The sequence below is a fragment of the Sturnus vulgaris genome, chromosome 18 (assembly GCF_052056855.1).
Source record: "Sturnus vulgaris isolate bStuVul1 chromosome 18, bStuVul1.hap1, whole genome shotgun sequence".
In the NCBI taxonomy this organism is placed as follows: Eukaryota; Metazoa; Chordata; class Aves; order Passeriformes; family Sturnidae; genus Sturnus; species Sturnus vulgaris.
Genome location: NC_142260.1, coordinates 1,010,515 through 1,027,034, shown reverse-complemented (window position 1 = coordinate 1,027,034; position 16,520 = coordinate 1,010,515). Strand labels below are relative to the sequence as shown.

The 16,520-nt window shown below is 39.1% G+C and overlaps 1 protein-coding gene across 15 annotated transcripts in view; it reads right to left on the bottom strand.

The window, feature by feature from the left end:
• The window catches only part of PLEKHA7 (pleckstrin homology domain containing A7), a 135,224-nt gene that overhangs the window by 101,756 nt on the left and 16,948 nt on the right, over positions 1 to 16,520 (bottom strand). The window lies entirely within an intron of this gene.

The following is a 16,520-nucleotide window of genomic DNA, read 5'->3' as shown; positions in this document are numbered from 1 at the left end:
AAGCAGTGAACCACTGAAACTCTTCATTCTGTGTTGGTGTACAAACTTTAATAATTTTTGGCATTCTCTTCTATATTAATCGACATTAATCTCAGAAAAAAAATGCTAAAGAATCCTTTACATCCCTCACACAGGAATCTGTTCCATGCTTATTACTTCCATATTATACCTAATCTTGAAGTGGAAGAAATTAAACTTAACCATGGCATTGTACAATGCACATCTGAACCACAGTCAACACTTAAGAACTGAACAGACTGCACAGAATTCCAAAAGAACAAGGATATTAAAAAAAAATAAAATAAAAAAAACTTAAAAAAAATAAAAACCACAACCTAAAAGCACCAGGAATGGAAGCACACAAGGTGACAGGAGCCACGTGTTTCCAAGGACAGAAGACAATTGCATTTCTGTGCAAAACAGAGCAGACAAACAGGACATCCCTTAAAATGCACACTGGCTTCCACACACACAAAAATCACTAATTATATTTCAATTAATCTTCTGACTCCTGTGAAATGATTCATGTTTACAAAGTCTGACCACCTAACCTCAGGTGCTTTGTCAAAAGAGGAGGTATTTGGTTTTTTTTTTCTCTCCCCCTAAGAACAGCAAGGATAAAAAGGTGAAGGATATAAACTCCAACTTGGACAATGGCTCAGCATTGCAAGAAAAAGCCAAGGCAAGGCAGGGTTTGATTTACAACTAAGCTTTGGGTTGCTACAGCAACTTCATTACTTCAGAAGATATCAGAAATACTTCAATTCTTCCTCCCTCATAATAAAATCTGTTTAAATGCTTTGGAAATCATTCAGATACTTCTTTTCTTTGATAAGAATTAATCATCAATTTGAAGGCTAAGTCTACGAAGACCAAGAAACCAGCAGGATTTTTCAGAAATCTGGAATGTAACTCACAGAGAGAAAGGCTGGAATAGCTGACATTCCCTGCCCTGATTTCTGCAGATTATGGCCCTCAGCTTTCACACAGGTATTCCAATCACAAAGCAAACTTTGCAGAACACTCATTAAGCAAACAGGGCACATTCAGAGTTTCAGGATGGAAATACAAAATCCTCATATTACCTCAGGCATTCAGCCCACAGGAAAAAAAATACAGTTTCAAATCAAACATTACAATCCTTTTTTTTTTTTTCTTTTTTTTTTGGCAAGGACTGAGCCCTGATACATACCTGAGATAGGATCTTCTCCTAACACTGTCTGCAGACCCATCAGCTCCAGCCAGCCATTAAGAGTTCTCATCATTAAGCCTGAAGCACTCATAAGCATTGAAAAGTGAAGCACAGCCATTAAAAAGGACCATGCTTGTGCTCTCCCTATTAGCTGGGAAAAAATTCATTAATGCCTTCACTCCCCTCTCTCTGCCCAGGGACAGAAAGCAAGGGGAGGGAAGATGATGAGAGCAGAACACTGCCTACATTGGCATCATCTCCTCCCAACAGCTCAGCCCCACAGGAAAAGAACCAAAACTGCTCTCCGTGGTGGATTCAGACTGCATTAAGAGAAAAAAACCCAGAATTAACTTGATTTATGCAACTGATGTGAGTTACATGTGGCCCTACCATGACCACATCCACTCAGTGCCATCATTGTCTCGTGTCTTTGGAGACAAAGGCAATAAATTTGCATCAAGATACATCAAGAAACCATAATTATGACATTATATCCCAGGTAATTCCTAAAACCAGAATGATTAAATGATGTATCATTTTAATTACCTCTCAGCATTTGTCCCTGGCCAGAGTTAAGTTTACAGACAGCCACCTTCTGGTTTTCCTCCCATCCAGAACAAGTTAATCAGCTTGTTCTGTAAAGCCAAATTAAATATATTCTTTCAGGAAAATCCCTCCTCTGATTAATTACTTGAAGCAAAGCACCAACAGATATTGCATGGATGGAAATTGTAAAACTGGAGCACTTTATGGATGGGGGGATTAAACCTGTAAACTTCTCCTCAGATGTATGAATTAAAAATCTCTGCACCTTGGTGAGATAGGAAATTTATGTGAAGAGCATTGACATGTTCCATGACTTCAACTAAATTATCAGGAATTATTATGTTTTGTTTTAAAACTGCCTTCAAAACACAAAATGGCTTTTGGTCTAAGTGCTTCACTAAGTGTAACTGTTAAACAAACTTCCACACAAACCAATGAGAGCACTCACTGTTAGTGCTCTGGGGAACTAAATTTTGTCTGAACAATACTCTGTGTTAAAACAATTTCCTAACACTTTATGCTAATATAAGTAGGTCACATTGTTTCAATTAGATTTGCCTTAAAGCTCTTCCTAATAAACCTAGTTGCAGCAGACATGCTTGCCTTATTTTCTCTAAAAAGTTGTTAATTTAAAATTAACTATTAGGCAACCCACAGTGTTTGAGAAACTCAACACACTGCCTGCCACTTACATCAAAGCATTTTATATGAGTGTATTTATATGAGGGTATTTTATATGAGGGTATTTTATATGAGGGTATTTTATATGAGGGTATTTTATATGAGGGTTGTTTTGCTGCAAATACACAGAGAAGCCTTTGTCAAAATCCCATCAGTTACAAATGCATGAGTGAAATTCTTGCTGCATTTGGGAGCAGAAGGGGCTGAGGGGGTGTCATTTAAAGTTGCTGTGACTTTACTCTCATTGCTGAATGCAGCACAAACAATAAAAGGCAAAACTACCATGCTTGTTTTACTAAGGGATATAATTCTAAAATTAAGACAAAATAAAATCAAAATTTGTGAAACTGCAAGCCTTGTTTCCTTTCCTGTTCACCAAATATACATGTGAGAAATTAAACCTTTACCTAAGCTTTTATTTTCCTCATCACCACAAGATCAAAAACTTCAAAAGTCTGGAAATAATCCAATTACTCCTTACTTACCTTATAAATGAGATATGAAAATACATGCAAAGAAATGGTTCTAGGAGTAAATGCTACACAGGCACCTCCATTAAAATACACCAAGAGGTGAGATCCAGCAAGTAAGTGACAATCCATCCTAACTCAACATTTCCATTGATTTACATTTAACTGCAGGTGCTCACGAAGTTTAAAAAGGATAACGTTGATCTCTGCTCACTGCAGCATATTTTAATGTGGAATCATAATATTAGACAGTCACTTAGCCAGTAAGAAATAACATTTCCATGATGGTAGAGCAGCACACGGGTCCCAGGAGCTCTTCCAAGCTGCTCCTCTCAGCTGAGCTCACGAACTTTCACTCTTCAACTCCATTCAGATGCAGCAGAAATCTCTCATTTCAACCTGACCCCAGCTCCCACACTGCTCATTCCCACAGCCCGTGTGGGGCAGAAGGGGATGTTTGTATTCCTGCACTGCTCTGTGCAATTCCTGAAACCCCAGAGTCTCTTCTGTCCCTCCAACAGCTTTTCACACCAGCCAAAAATGCCTTTTCCACCCGGAGCCACCAGGAAAACCAAGGCTTGCAGCCCCTGGCTGAAAAGGGGGTTTTGCCTGCGGGGATGTTTAAAAAACATTACTTAGCAGTTGAGTTGATCAGACCGTTCTATCCAATTATTTTGGATATTTAACCAACCACTTCTCAGATTCCTCATTTTCCTTAACACCACTTCACCATGTTGGGGACTCTCTCTTTTTCTCCTCTGTTTTCCAAGGCTCCTATTGCATCCTCTGTCCCTAAAATCTGAATTTAGGCACTGTCTGTACTATGAAAACTTGTGGTCACATCCAGGCATCTGCAAACTACACAAGACCAGGATATTCTGGCCATTCCTAGTGGAACTATTACTTCTCAACCTGAGTTTTATTTTGGCTTGGGGGAAAATAGAGTTTCATATCTTCACCACCCTTTGGAAATCAGAGCTGTCTCATTACCAAGAAGTAAACAACTTTTAGCATGCTAATTTTAAATTCTAAAGGGGAATAGTTGATGAATATACTCAAAAAAAAAGAAACCCCATGAAACATGATCACCTCTTTTCCCACAGCTAAAGATCACAACCTTACTTCATGGTTACTTTAGCACACCTGAACAATTTCCTCACTTAAAAAACAGGTATGGAAGGGGAGACAGGTCAGTCTTTAATGATGAAAAAGGAAATATTAAGCATAAAATGAGACAATTTTCGAACTTGCAAAGGATTACTATAGTAAGTTAACAGATGGGAACATTAAACTCTGGGATCTGATGGCCTTTGAAGAGAGGAGAACAGGATTGCACATGAGATGCCTGATGATCTGTGGGCCAGTGTTCCAGCTCTGGTGCATCCTCTAAAGTGGAACAGACACAGGCTGGATCAATATGCTAAAGAGCTTTTCTGCACAGAGAAAACACTCTCAAGCTGCCTGAACAGTTTCCATTAGGTCTGAGCTTTTGGCATAGAAAATGTAATTCTGGAAGAAGCTCCAATTAAAATCATAATGGCTCTACAAGTATTTAAAAATCACCAAAAAAAATTTTAAAATTCCATTCAATGGATTTCTCCAAACCAAGGGAACATATCCCCTCAAGCATGACATGGCTGGTACTATAAAGAAATTAGAGCTGGAATACCAGAGACTACAAAACTACCACCTTCTAAGGCTAGACTTGAGATCCTTCAAATTCTGATTTATTCCTATCTAACATCCTAAAATGTCAAAGCCATTCCCGGGTTACTTGTGTTGCAGCAGATTAATTTTGCCATTTAAGACAGAGAAAAGCACTGCAATTCTACTACAGAAGCTTCCAAGTGTTTGTTCAGCCTAAAGACACACTGTAAACCTCACATCATAAGTGAGGTGTTATTACAGAAGACTTTTCCCTCTGTCTTGCAGGCTAAAAACAGCATAATAATGATCTAGAGGACCACAGAAGATATTCTGTGGGTTTTAATTCAAAATGTCAGAAGTACACTGCAGGCTTCACTAGATTTCTTTTTTAAAAATTAATTGTCAAAACCATAGAAACACCAGATCTCTCCAGATTCACTCTTACACCTCATCTTACTTCCAAATGCTTGAGCTCAAAAGATTTCTAAATATTTTTTAGCCAATTTAATTATCTGAAGTATGCCATTAATTCTGTAAGCATGCTGAAAAACATTCCAAAGGTGCTCCAACAATCTTAACTGGGAATTGTTTAAATGATGAACACTGCAGCAACTGCTAATTGTTATAAAATTTCCTCATGATGGCAGCATAAACCATTCTGATGAAGAGCTAAACAACAATTCCTACTCACACAGGAGTGAGAGCTCAGATGCTCCAGAAATTGTGTTCACAACCTTTTCTTCTCCTCCTCACACTGCCATCCTCACACCACTTCAGTCTTCAGATTTGGACCCCAGAATTCCACAGGAATATTATTCGACTTCACACATGTAATTAATGACAAAAGATAAGGCACCACCCTGCAGGGTATTTCACCAAGGGATAGTTTTACACAGCTTTCCCATACATTCCACTGGATTTTGTATCTTTTGTATATTCTGTATATTCTGTATATTCTGTATATTTGGAAGGTCTATGAGAACTGCACATCTGTGTGAATCACTCAGTTAATGCTTCAACCAAGATCCATGAATTTCTCCTGAAGAATCACCTTCCATCAAGTTCTGCTTGCTTTTAGTGTTTCTGCTCTACCAAGAGGACAATGCCACGAAGGATTCTGAAAGTTTGGCACTTTGTCTTATTGACCCTCCACAGTGTACAGATCACTAAGATTTGCAGGCACTTTTATACTTTTATAAGGCATGAAATTCATTGAGTTCAAATTCTGCAGAGATTTCAGCTTATGAACAAATCACAGCAATTAAGTCTGTGCTGATTAAGAACGGGTGTGAGATTAAAAAGATCATCACCATGCTTGGAAAGACTTTGTTTAAAAGTTATTACTAGTGAAAAATCACTTTTTAGACTGTGCTGCGAGCGTGGCTTTGCTGAGGTTCCCACTTCCAAAATCTCATTGCTTCCCACTTGAAAAGGTCAGCCAATGTCCCTCTCACATAAATCACCACAAATTGTTCCTAAACCAAGTTCTGTCAAAATAATCTGACTTTTTCAAACCACACAGTAGAGTACAAAGGAGCCCAGATCGCTGATGAAGAGACCACACCAACAATTCAGTTTAGCTGGTCCAAGGGGACAGCGAGCTCCTGGAGGAGAAAAGACTGAGCAGAAGAATGAGGGATGTCCCCAATCTCCTGCTCACTTATGAGTTTCACACCTGCCTACAGCCTTTAAAAGTGCACTAAGCCCCCACTCCCTTCTTAGAATGCCTACACAGAGTTTAAAGACCAGAAGTGTATCTTGATTTATTTCATGTTACTGACTATTACTGACTACCTCTGCTTAAATATACCTAAAACACATTACCAATTTGCAGGTTTCCACTCTACCTGATTAATTCCCAACTGCTTAAAGGAAGCAATCTTGAGACTCCATCAAAATGAAGATAAAGAGCCACTCACCCTACTTCTAGATGGTAACAAGCACTGAAAGAATAAACATGTGGAAGGCAAGGAAAAATGCAAAAACTGTGAGTCTGGTTTAGATAGAACAGAAACACAAATAAAGCATGTTTCTAACCCCTGAAATACAGGATAGATGTTCTTGTCCTGGCCTGGCATTCCTGGACAGAGCAAACATTGCTGTAACACCCAAAAGCAGCAGTGAAGGCTTTTTGGCTGTAGTTGAGATTCTCCTCTCTCTTTTCAAGTCTTGGCAGTTTTATCTGCACTATGGCAAGAAGGGTGGTTAACACTCATTTTCTCAAATCTCACTCAGATTACACTGATTGAAGAGACTGGCCATATCTTAATTTGAGGGTTTACAATAAGAAGATTAAAGCAAACCAGCAGCATCTTTGTTTTTAAGCACTACACTCCCTGAGCAGCAAACAAGGACCACATCAGAGAAAAAGGAGCTGTCATTACACCCCAGCTCCCAAACGTTTATGGTTTCTAAGAGAATTATCATTCCTCCAGAAACCTCCCATTTTCTTCTCCATACACCTTTACAGCACAGCTATTTTGGCCAAGACAGCAGCGGGGTTTTACCACATTTCCTCTGCTTAACAGGATTTTTCAAATGAGCAGCAAAGCCTGGGAGCAGCTGGAGCTTCAGAGGGGCATTGCCTCATTATCAGGGGCAAGGAGCAGAATAGAAGAAGAAGAACAAAAAGCCAAGTTCTCCATCTGAAGGGACAGTCACTAGGTTTAAAAATCACAGCCTAAAACCAAGACTCTGCCGCTGGTATGTACATCTGTGTGCATTATTCTGTAAAAACAACATCAGAACAGGAGTCCTGCATGAATTTACTGCTTTTTGTTCCTTTATGTAAGATTAGTTTAATTCGAGAAACACGATGGCAACCGAGTTATGTGAAAGAACTACCAAAATGCAATTAGAAACCACCACTTCTACCAGTTTCACTTCGAAAATATAATGAAATATTCATGGCCATATTGTGACATAAGAGCCTACAACCAGCTTCAAAGAAGCAAGAGGAACTGCACAACAGTCTGTCAATTAAAAAAGAAAAAAAATCATGAAAAGGTGTATTTAGCAAGACAAACTTTCCCTCCAAGTTTTTTTTTACTCTAGTCTTCTCTCATTGTTAGAAACTATCAGGAAACACTAACTTTTACACAGATGTAAAGTGATAAATACTGCAGGAACATTTTTTTTTTTTCAATTATCAGATGAAAGTTTTCACATGTAGGAGATAATTAGTTGAACACAAATTTAAGAAGAAAAGTTTTAGAAAGCAGGAGAAAAACAGAATATTCAAAATTAGATCCAAATACATGACCTAACAACTGAAAGCAGAGGAATGCAGAGATAATGCATAATGAATGCCTGCCAGTAAATGCTCAGCAAGCAGGAGGCACCCAGCAAAGTCACCACTGTAACATGGCAGTGAAAAAAACCAAATTCAGTGCAGGATCCATCACCACAGCTATCTCCAGAAGAGACAAGGAAATATTTTAAGCACCCTTCAATTGTGTTTCAGCAACTCTTTACCAAGAACGTCACTGCTCCATTTAGGACCCATCAAATGGGTGTGGAAAGGGCTTTGTGCACCTGGGGAAGAGATCAGGACACATCCAGGCCTCTCCTTTGCAACAAGCCAGGGCTGGTGGGTTCTGTAAAACACAGCAGGAGCAGGGAACACATGAGCAAAGCCAAGGCAAGGTGGTGTCCGGGGATGGGACACTGGGACACCCCCAGGTGTGACTGCAGCGCTGCTGGCTCTGCTTGTGCTGCCCTGCTCAGGTGTGGGGCTGAGCCTTGCAGCCCTGCCACTGCTCAGCACGGGCAGGAATTGATGTGAAAGCCTCCCTTCTGCGGGCTGCAGGACTGCTCTGCACAAAAACAAACCGACCAAGCTGGAATATAAACACCAGAGAAGGGAAAAAAAAAAAAACAGGAATGGCAGGAGAACAACAGACACCAGACTGCCACTGGTTAATGCCAGGCAGAACCTTGAGTTGCCTAAATTTATTTCTAACACATATCTGGTATATGTACAGGAAAAAGAAAGCAAAAAGCGCTCAAACAAACAAAAAAAAACCAAGATGCAATTAATCAGTCCATGAGGTAACAATGTGGTGAAAATCACAGGGCACAGAGTCAATACCTGCTTGCAGACATTAGAAACAAAAGGCAATTCACCAGTATTTTGTAACACAGCTCATGCAAAGAATTTCTTGCTGTTTGTAAATATCAATCAATATTTTGGATCCTACTACATCCCTAAAACCATGAAACTTCTCCAGTCGTGCACACACCTTCTTGTTTCAAACTTCAAAACTTCTGAATCAAGAATTCTCAGTAGAAGTCTTTCATCTGTAACATATTAGAAGATAATCTGTTCTGAGTTTACCCTGCTAAGCTACTATGCAAAGTAGATTTAACTCTTCTTTTCTTGTGTCCTTAAACTGCCTTGGTTCCAGCAACAGTGCTGGAATCTCCTCCTTACTCCCTCACCAACCAAACCAGTGACAAGGGATTTTTCCTCTTGCTGGCCAAGCAGGAGCTCAATTATCACACAGAATTTCATTAGGAATAAAAATTCTTCTGATACAATCCTAAGTCCATAATGTCAGGAATCCCAGCCTGCTCTGGATTCATCACTGTCCCAGAAGCATAAATTCACTTCAGTGCTGTCCAGCCTTTAAGGGTGCTTATATTCACATCCAGCCACTCTTCACAGCACAGAGCTAAAAAAGGAAACCAGTGCAAAAAAGTCAACCAAAAGCCAAGCTTAACAAACCTTCCAAATTTACCAAGACAGCTTTAAACAACACTACACTAGAGGGGATGTGGAGCTGCCACTTGGAGGGTGAGGAAATGCTGACAGAAACCTCCTGACATCCCAGAAAGGCAAATTCAGGCTTGCAGGGTGGAAAAAGCCCAGGCAGCAAAGGCTGGAAACCAACTGGCCACAAAACAGCTTTTTGCAAAGGGCTCCCTCCTATGGGTCTTCGGGAAGAAGTTGAACACAGTTTATTTATTTATTTCTGACACTATTTTCCTTCTGTTCTATTGACCTCTTCACTGTCAGAGCAGGGAAATGTAGAAAACAAAGAATCTGTACCAAGAGAGTATTAAACACCTCAAGTGTCCCAGAAGAAGCAGTACCAGGAAAGCAGGGTCAGGAACAGACACTCCTTGTCTCAAAACCAAGAATTAGCTTATCACAATAATCTGGATAATTAATAAGGACTGATTGATGGGCTCCTGCAGAATAGGACAGGCTGACAAAAAGAATTATGGAATCCTCTGCCATAAGGATTGCAAGTTCCTTGTCCCCAACACCTGGAACAGATCTGACAAAAACCATTTCCAGACCATCCTCACACACAGGGCTGCTCTGGGTGCAGGCTCCAGAGGACCAGAACACTTCCATTATTTCCATGAGGCTGAATTTTCCTACTCTGAATCAAGATCAAACTTTAACAAATCTAGAAATGGAAAATTACACCATTGATGCTCATTGTCTATCTCAGACAGATACAAACACTGAGATTTTTGAAATAAGAAGTACAAGTAACTTCTATTTTAAAAATACATGACATTCCTACAAAACAGGTTTTGATAAGGATGTTTTCAATTTGCTTTTTATTCCAGTATTTCTGTTTTCCCACTGTCTGAGGAATACTCACAAACACAGATATAACCACACACCATAGCTATAACCATACACCAATGTATTCCACAGATTCATCAAGAAATTTTCTTGGCTTTAACCTGTCTTTTTTAAAGCATACATTTAAACATAAGATTTTATATTCTTCCTGTTCAGAAGAGAGATTTTGTCTAAATCTGACCAACCTGTTTCTTTCTCCAATTTAATTCTTCTGAATTCTTTCTGAACTATTTTTATAATTCTGAAAATTGTAGCCCCTCATCAAAAAAGAGACACCTAAAATAATTGCCATCTTACATTAACTGCAGTCTGCTATTTCCAGTGAAGAAGAAATGCAGAGAATCAAATGTGGGACATGCCCATTTTAAAGAAAATGCCTCATTCCTAAAATTCTTTTTTTCTTTTTACATGAAACAGTATTCTGTTATTTAGAAATCCTCACAACTGATACACTGGAGCTTAATTTTGGAATTATTTCTCACTGATTATATGCCATAATCACCACTATATTCTACCAATAGAATTTCTTTTTGTAGATAAAAAGTTACTGTTCCCAACACTCCCCCACCCAAAAGCACAGAAATAGCCACACTTTATCTAATAAATAATAGCCACACTTTATCTAATAAATAATAGCCACACTTTATCTAATAAAACTCTTAGGGCTTAAGAAATATTCTAGTAAGTTTTATTACCAAACAAAACAACAAAACACTAAAACCCAACTCATAGTTCCAATGCTCTTTGTTGGATTTCATTATGAAATAGGCATAGGACAGGATTCAAATTCACCACCTCAAGTTAAAAATGTGAGTTCTGTTTCACCATCTGTGGCAACTGTTCTGAGGCAGTCAACACCACAAAGATCAATAAACCCCATCGTGGATTTCCTTCCCAAACCTTTGCAGAATTAACTCCAAATTAGCATAAAAAGCAGACAGCAGAAGATTGCAAGATTAGCTGCAGCTTTCAACGTGCCTACATAAACACCTGAAGAACAATAAACAATTTATCCCATTTATTCACACGAATCACTTCCATTTGCTGTGCAGGACAGGTAACCCTGAGCTCTGGGGGATAACACAGGTGTGTGCCCCTCCTGCAATTGGGATTAATGTGGATTAATGCTCCAGGAACGCTGTCCAGCAGCTGAGTGCCAATAAATGCTTTCTGCAGAAGTGTGAGGAAGGCATGGCACCCTGCAGGAAAGGCTCCCACTGCATTTTTATAATCCAGCTGGCCTTTCCTGGAGCTGCTCAGCAGCACATTCTGTTAAATGTCACACCAAGGGCATTCCATGAGATGGAATGTACCACGGTGTCCCTGCAGAAAGCACAGCCTCCCACCACAGCTGCACATTTGAATGATTCTTTGTACTCCTTGTTTGAAAAAAAACAAAAAAAAAAGGGGGGGGGGGGACAAAAATACCAAGATTTTTTACAGTAGTAACTCTCCATGTACCAAAACAATAGCTTGGTATTTTCCAAAGTTCTTGAAAAGGAGATGTCTCCCCATCTCAAAAAAGTAGAAAAACGAAGTGTCCCCTTGCCAGGAAATTGTACAAACCTAAAGCACATATCAGAACATATTGGTGATCTAACCTGGGTGTCTGCACATCCTCATGTTCAGTTTCTATAAACAGTACATTAAAGCCTAAGCTATGTTAAAAGAATTCATATCTGTATTCTAAACTTCTTAAGACATTAATTGTCTATAAGAATTGGTAAAACACCCATTTTTTTAAACAAAAGTTTAATGCTGTTCCAATAAAACTTTAACAAAAGCACTGTTTAGCAAATTGCTACTTTTTCCTATCTCTGGCAAAGGATTTTTGGCATAGTAACTTCATTTTAAAGCTCACATGAAATCCAAGGTAAGCTTTCACAGGTAAAACCATTAATTTTAATTACCCATTGTTTTTTATTTAACTGGAGGGATTTTAGTGCTGCTCAGGGAAGTGACAGGCATAAAAACTTAAGGCTAGGTAAGAGGAATCTAAGAATATTAATGGCATAAAAAGTAAAATAAAATCACAGCAAATAGGAAGCACATAAAGCAGACTTTGGAGGACAACTGCCAAATCTCAAGAAATGTCTGCTCTCCTGGGAGGTGAAAACCTCTAAGATGTGCTCAACTTAATCCTCACCTGCCAGGCAGCTCCAGCCATTGAATCATTTCCTAAAAAGCTAAAAAGTCCAACAAAGACCCCACCAGAGCTGAGAGGAGCAGCCCCAGCCCCTGCCTGCCCAAAGGCTGCTGTGCAGAAAGCCAAGCCCAGACACTGAGCTGAAACTCCCCAGGATGAGTTTGCAGCCACAGCAAAGAAGGGAGCTGGAGCACTCCAGGCTGCCAAACAAATGCCCCAGGGCTGGGCAGGAAAGGGCTGCAAAAAAGGAAAGAAATTGTGGAAATAGGGGCATCCCCTTGGTTGACAGCTCACTCTTGGATCCATGGAAAGCCCACTGAGATTTATCAGCCAGCCAATTTGTGCTGTGCTCATCCACAGCCAGCAGGAAAGGATTTTACACCTTTCCCTTCCAATGGAATTGAAGTTGTTGAACCAATTTGCCTCCAAGTCAGCCATGCAGTAACACAAAGCTCCAGGTTAAACCTTGAATGGCCCAGAGTGGTGAAAGGACACAATTGACTCTCGCTGTCCTGTGTTTCCCAGAAATGCCCAGGAACAGGCACATGTTAATCCTTGGCCTCTTCCAGTCCCACAGCACAGCTCTCAGCCCCTCTGGCTGCTGGAAAAAAATGTTCAACCAAGCACACAACAGCCCCTGACCAAAACAGCAACACAAGGGAGAAATTCAGGTGCTAGGGAGCAACAAAAAACCTCCCAGGGCATCATTTAAAGCCTCTGAGAATGCACAAGGCACATGGCTATGATGGACTGAGGGGACTTGAGAAATGGTTCCAGGCAGAAAACAAAACCACCCAAGGTCACTTGTTTTTAAAAAAAAGTCTCAGTTCTTCTCCCCATACATTTTATAAACTAAAAAAAAAGGTGAACATCTACTGAAATGAATGGAAAAAGTAATACTTTTTTTTTAATAGTATAACCTTCCAACAGGTACTGCAGTACCCTTAATGATTTATTCATGGATTTTCTGACATACACGACTCCAGTTCTTTGTCTTTCACTTAGATACTCCCCTAACAGAAACAGTATTTTGTTAGCTGTTAGGAATCTGAAAGCTCCCAACAGCTATTGTCACAAATGAGAAGCAAAACTAGATCTTTGTGGAACAGCTTAACTACATGCAGGCAGAAAACATCTGAGGACTAAACTGAACATAGTTAAATAGCAAGATTTCTGAGTCTGTGTTCAGACTCTATTTAAAATCAAAACTTTGTTTAATCCCAGATTATCTAGACTAAATAATTAAAACCTAGGAAATGTTACACCACAGAAGCTCTGAAATAATAATAATACGAATGTCAAGAAAGACAGCATTACTGTTTTCTTTTATAAATACTTGTTATTCCATCAGCCCCAGGCTAGCAGAAAGCTGAAAACACTGCACAGCAAGGAGAGAGCTCTCCTCTCTGCACCCAAAGCAGCGAGGACAGCACTTGGCATGTAAGAACTCAGGTCGGGATCTTTATTAAAAGCATTTAAGGAAGTTCTTTAGCCAGGGAAGTGACTTTTCCAGCCCTGTTGTAAAAGATGCACCAGCTGCACAGTGAATTGCTGGAAAGCAAAGCACATTCATTTTCCACATCAGACACATTCCTGTGTGTCTAAGCATCACCAGTCCCTGCATTTCACACTGGAAAGGAAGGGAATTTAGGGGAACAAGTCACCAGATCTATTTTAGATGCCAAGACCCACGAAGGAGCCCTGGTTTGACATTCTGCTGCCCACACAGGAACCCAAGAGTGACTTTCTCAGCTGTCACCTCTGTGTTACCTACAGCTGGACAAGAAGTAAATCTCATGATGTGATTTCTTTCTAGCTGATGGCCTCAAAGCAGAGCCATGGCTGGGCAGCACCCTTGGCAGCTGGGCAATCATAAAATAACCAAATCCCCACTGGACCAAGCGTGGATGGACAAGGGCACAGAGTTTAGAACACTTTGGTTTGCACACTCATCCTGCTGGCAGCTGACACACCATGGTCACATCAGGACAGGAGCCCAGGCACCCCCAGTGCCTCCCCTCTTATGGGGTAAGAAAAGCCACAGTTCTACTAAAAACAGCATTTCTGTATTCTTACTAAAGCTGATCCTAGAAAAGAGCCCATGTAAAAATGTCTTTAAACACAATATTAGTGAATAAAACAGCACAAGGAATGACAGATGCTAAAAGGCACAACCAAAACAACACTGAAGTAACAGTCAGCAATGGAAAAGCACACTTAAAACTGACCCCACTTAATTCTTTATAAATACTTTGCTTCTTTATGTTAAACAAATTATGGGGCAATAAAAAAAACCTTTAAATTATTTGTACCTGTATTTATGAATGCTATTGTAAAAATGTTTCTACATGGCAAACTTTTTAATGGACAGGACAGAAAATAATTTTGGAATTAATTGCATAGATTTACATTTTTAAATATAACTGTACCATATGGCTTTTTGTACAAGTACACACATACACTTTTATTTATATACATATTATGTATTTTTATATAAAGTATTCTGCCAACACTTTGTTCGTTCTAAGACCACACTGAAAAGATTTATAAGCTAAAATATTAACTACCAAAGTAATTTATTAAATGAATAGCTATTGTTCTTCAGCCAAGAGCAGCATACTGCTGAATACCCTCAAGTCACACAGTATTTATTGAGATACACAAAGAATTGTGCAATTTTACTGAATACCTGGAAGCTTCTCTCTCATAAAACTTCCATGTGTAATACCAAAAATTAAAATTAAATACGTATTAAAAATGCTGTTCAGCAAGTGCTATCACAGCATTTTTTGCAAAAAGGAGTTTGTAGAAATAGGAATACAGAGTAACTTTTAGATTGGAGCCTTCGGGATCAGATTATTTTAGGAATATCCAAGAACATCAAGGAAGTGACCACTGTTAAAGCAATCTGTGCCAAAACTGAAAAGACATTTAAATGGCTGAATTGGTATGACAGGAAAGTCTAGGCAAGGAGCTTTTCTCCATTCTCTAAGGCAGGGCTGCAGTTTGTCCTGGATCAGCAGGGAGTTCAGGACTCCAATTGGGAAATTATGTTTTAAAAGGAAGGCACTGCACATTGTGGAACTTCCAACTACACATGGGGAGAGTACACTGAATTACAATTTGGCCATTTGATTCTGACTATAACAAAGTCGTCCAGAGTACTTAGAGGAGTTAATTCAAACTTTAAAGTTTGAGGAGAAAATAAAAACAACAAAAAAAAATCCCAGCTCATAACATTTAGTCATCACAGAGATGGAAAAGATGACTAAATGTAACTAGTTTGGAATGACATTGTTTAAAACACTATTAATAAAAAAATTTGGGAAGAAGCAGAAAGGAATCTGAAAGTAGTGAGACTGGGAATAAGCCAACCAGAAACAGAACAACAGGGAAAAAAACAAAAAACAAAACAAAACAAAAAAAACCACAAGAAACAAATAGAGAATAACAAATACTCAACCTGATAAATAAATCTAATCCAGTACACCTCCCACTCCCACTTCATTTTTCAAACAAAGAGATGCATATAAACATATGATTGCAAGAATGATAACTGCCCAAAGGTTAGTTAAAAATAGCTAAATATTGCTTTTAAGACCGTTTCCCTTTTTGGCTTTTCTGTCCCTTTTTCTACTTCCAGAATATACCAGCAAGCACAGCCTTTGCTGTAATTTCTACACAGCCTGAAAGCTGAACTCTTGATCAAAATGTCTGGCTATGCCAAAGTGCAATATTTTCTGTACACAGAAATTGTGTTTCTTTAATCCAAGTACCCTGTTTTAAAATGCAGGACTCTGACAGCCCAGCTTTCCCAGTTTTCATACATTCCCCAGAATACTTCAGAAAAAGTTAAACTGCAGGACAGGAGAAATGCATGTCAGGAATGTAAGAGCATGCAAAAATGGATCTGTAACAAGCCTGGGGTTTATGAGAATATAACTACATTAATTTTCAAGACATTTAGGTTTTCCTTAAGCTTATTTGAGTGACCCATTATTTTATATTCCTCATTTTCCATCCATTACAATTTCACTTATGAATACTTCTCACGACTGTCAGCACACTCAGCTTACTTGAAAGGCTATTGTTAAAAGGAAACAATAAAGGCAGATACTGTGAATCTACCTCAGAGAAAATAAAGTTTCTGAGAAAAATCAAGGCATGAGATTTAAAACTGAGAGAATAAAGCCTTTTATTATTTATCAGCCAGCAAATCTTCCAAGCAGGCTAACT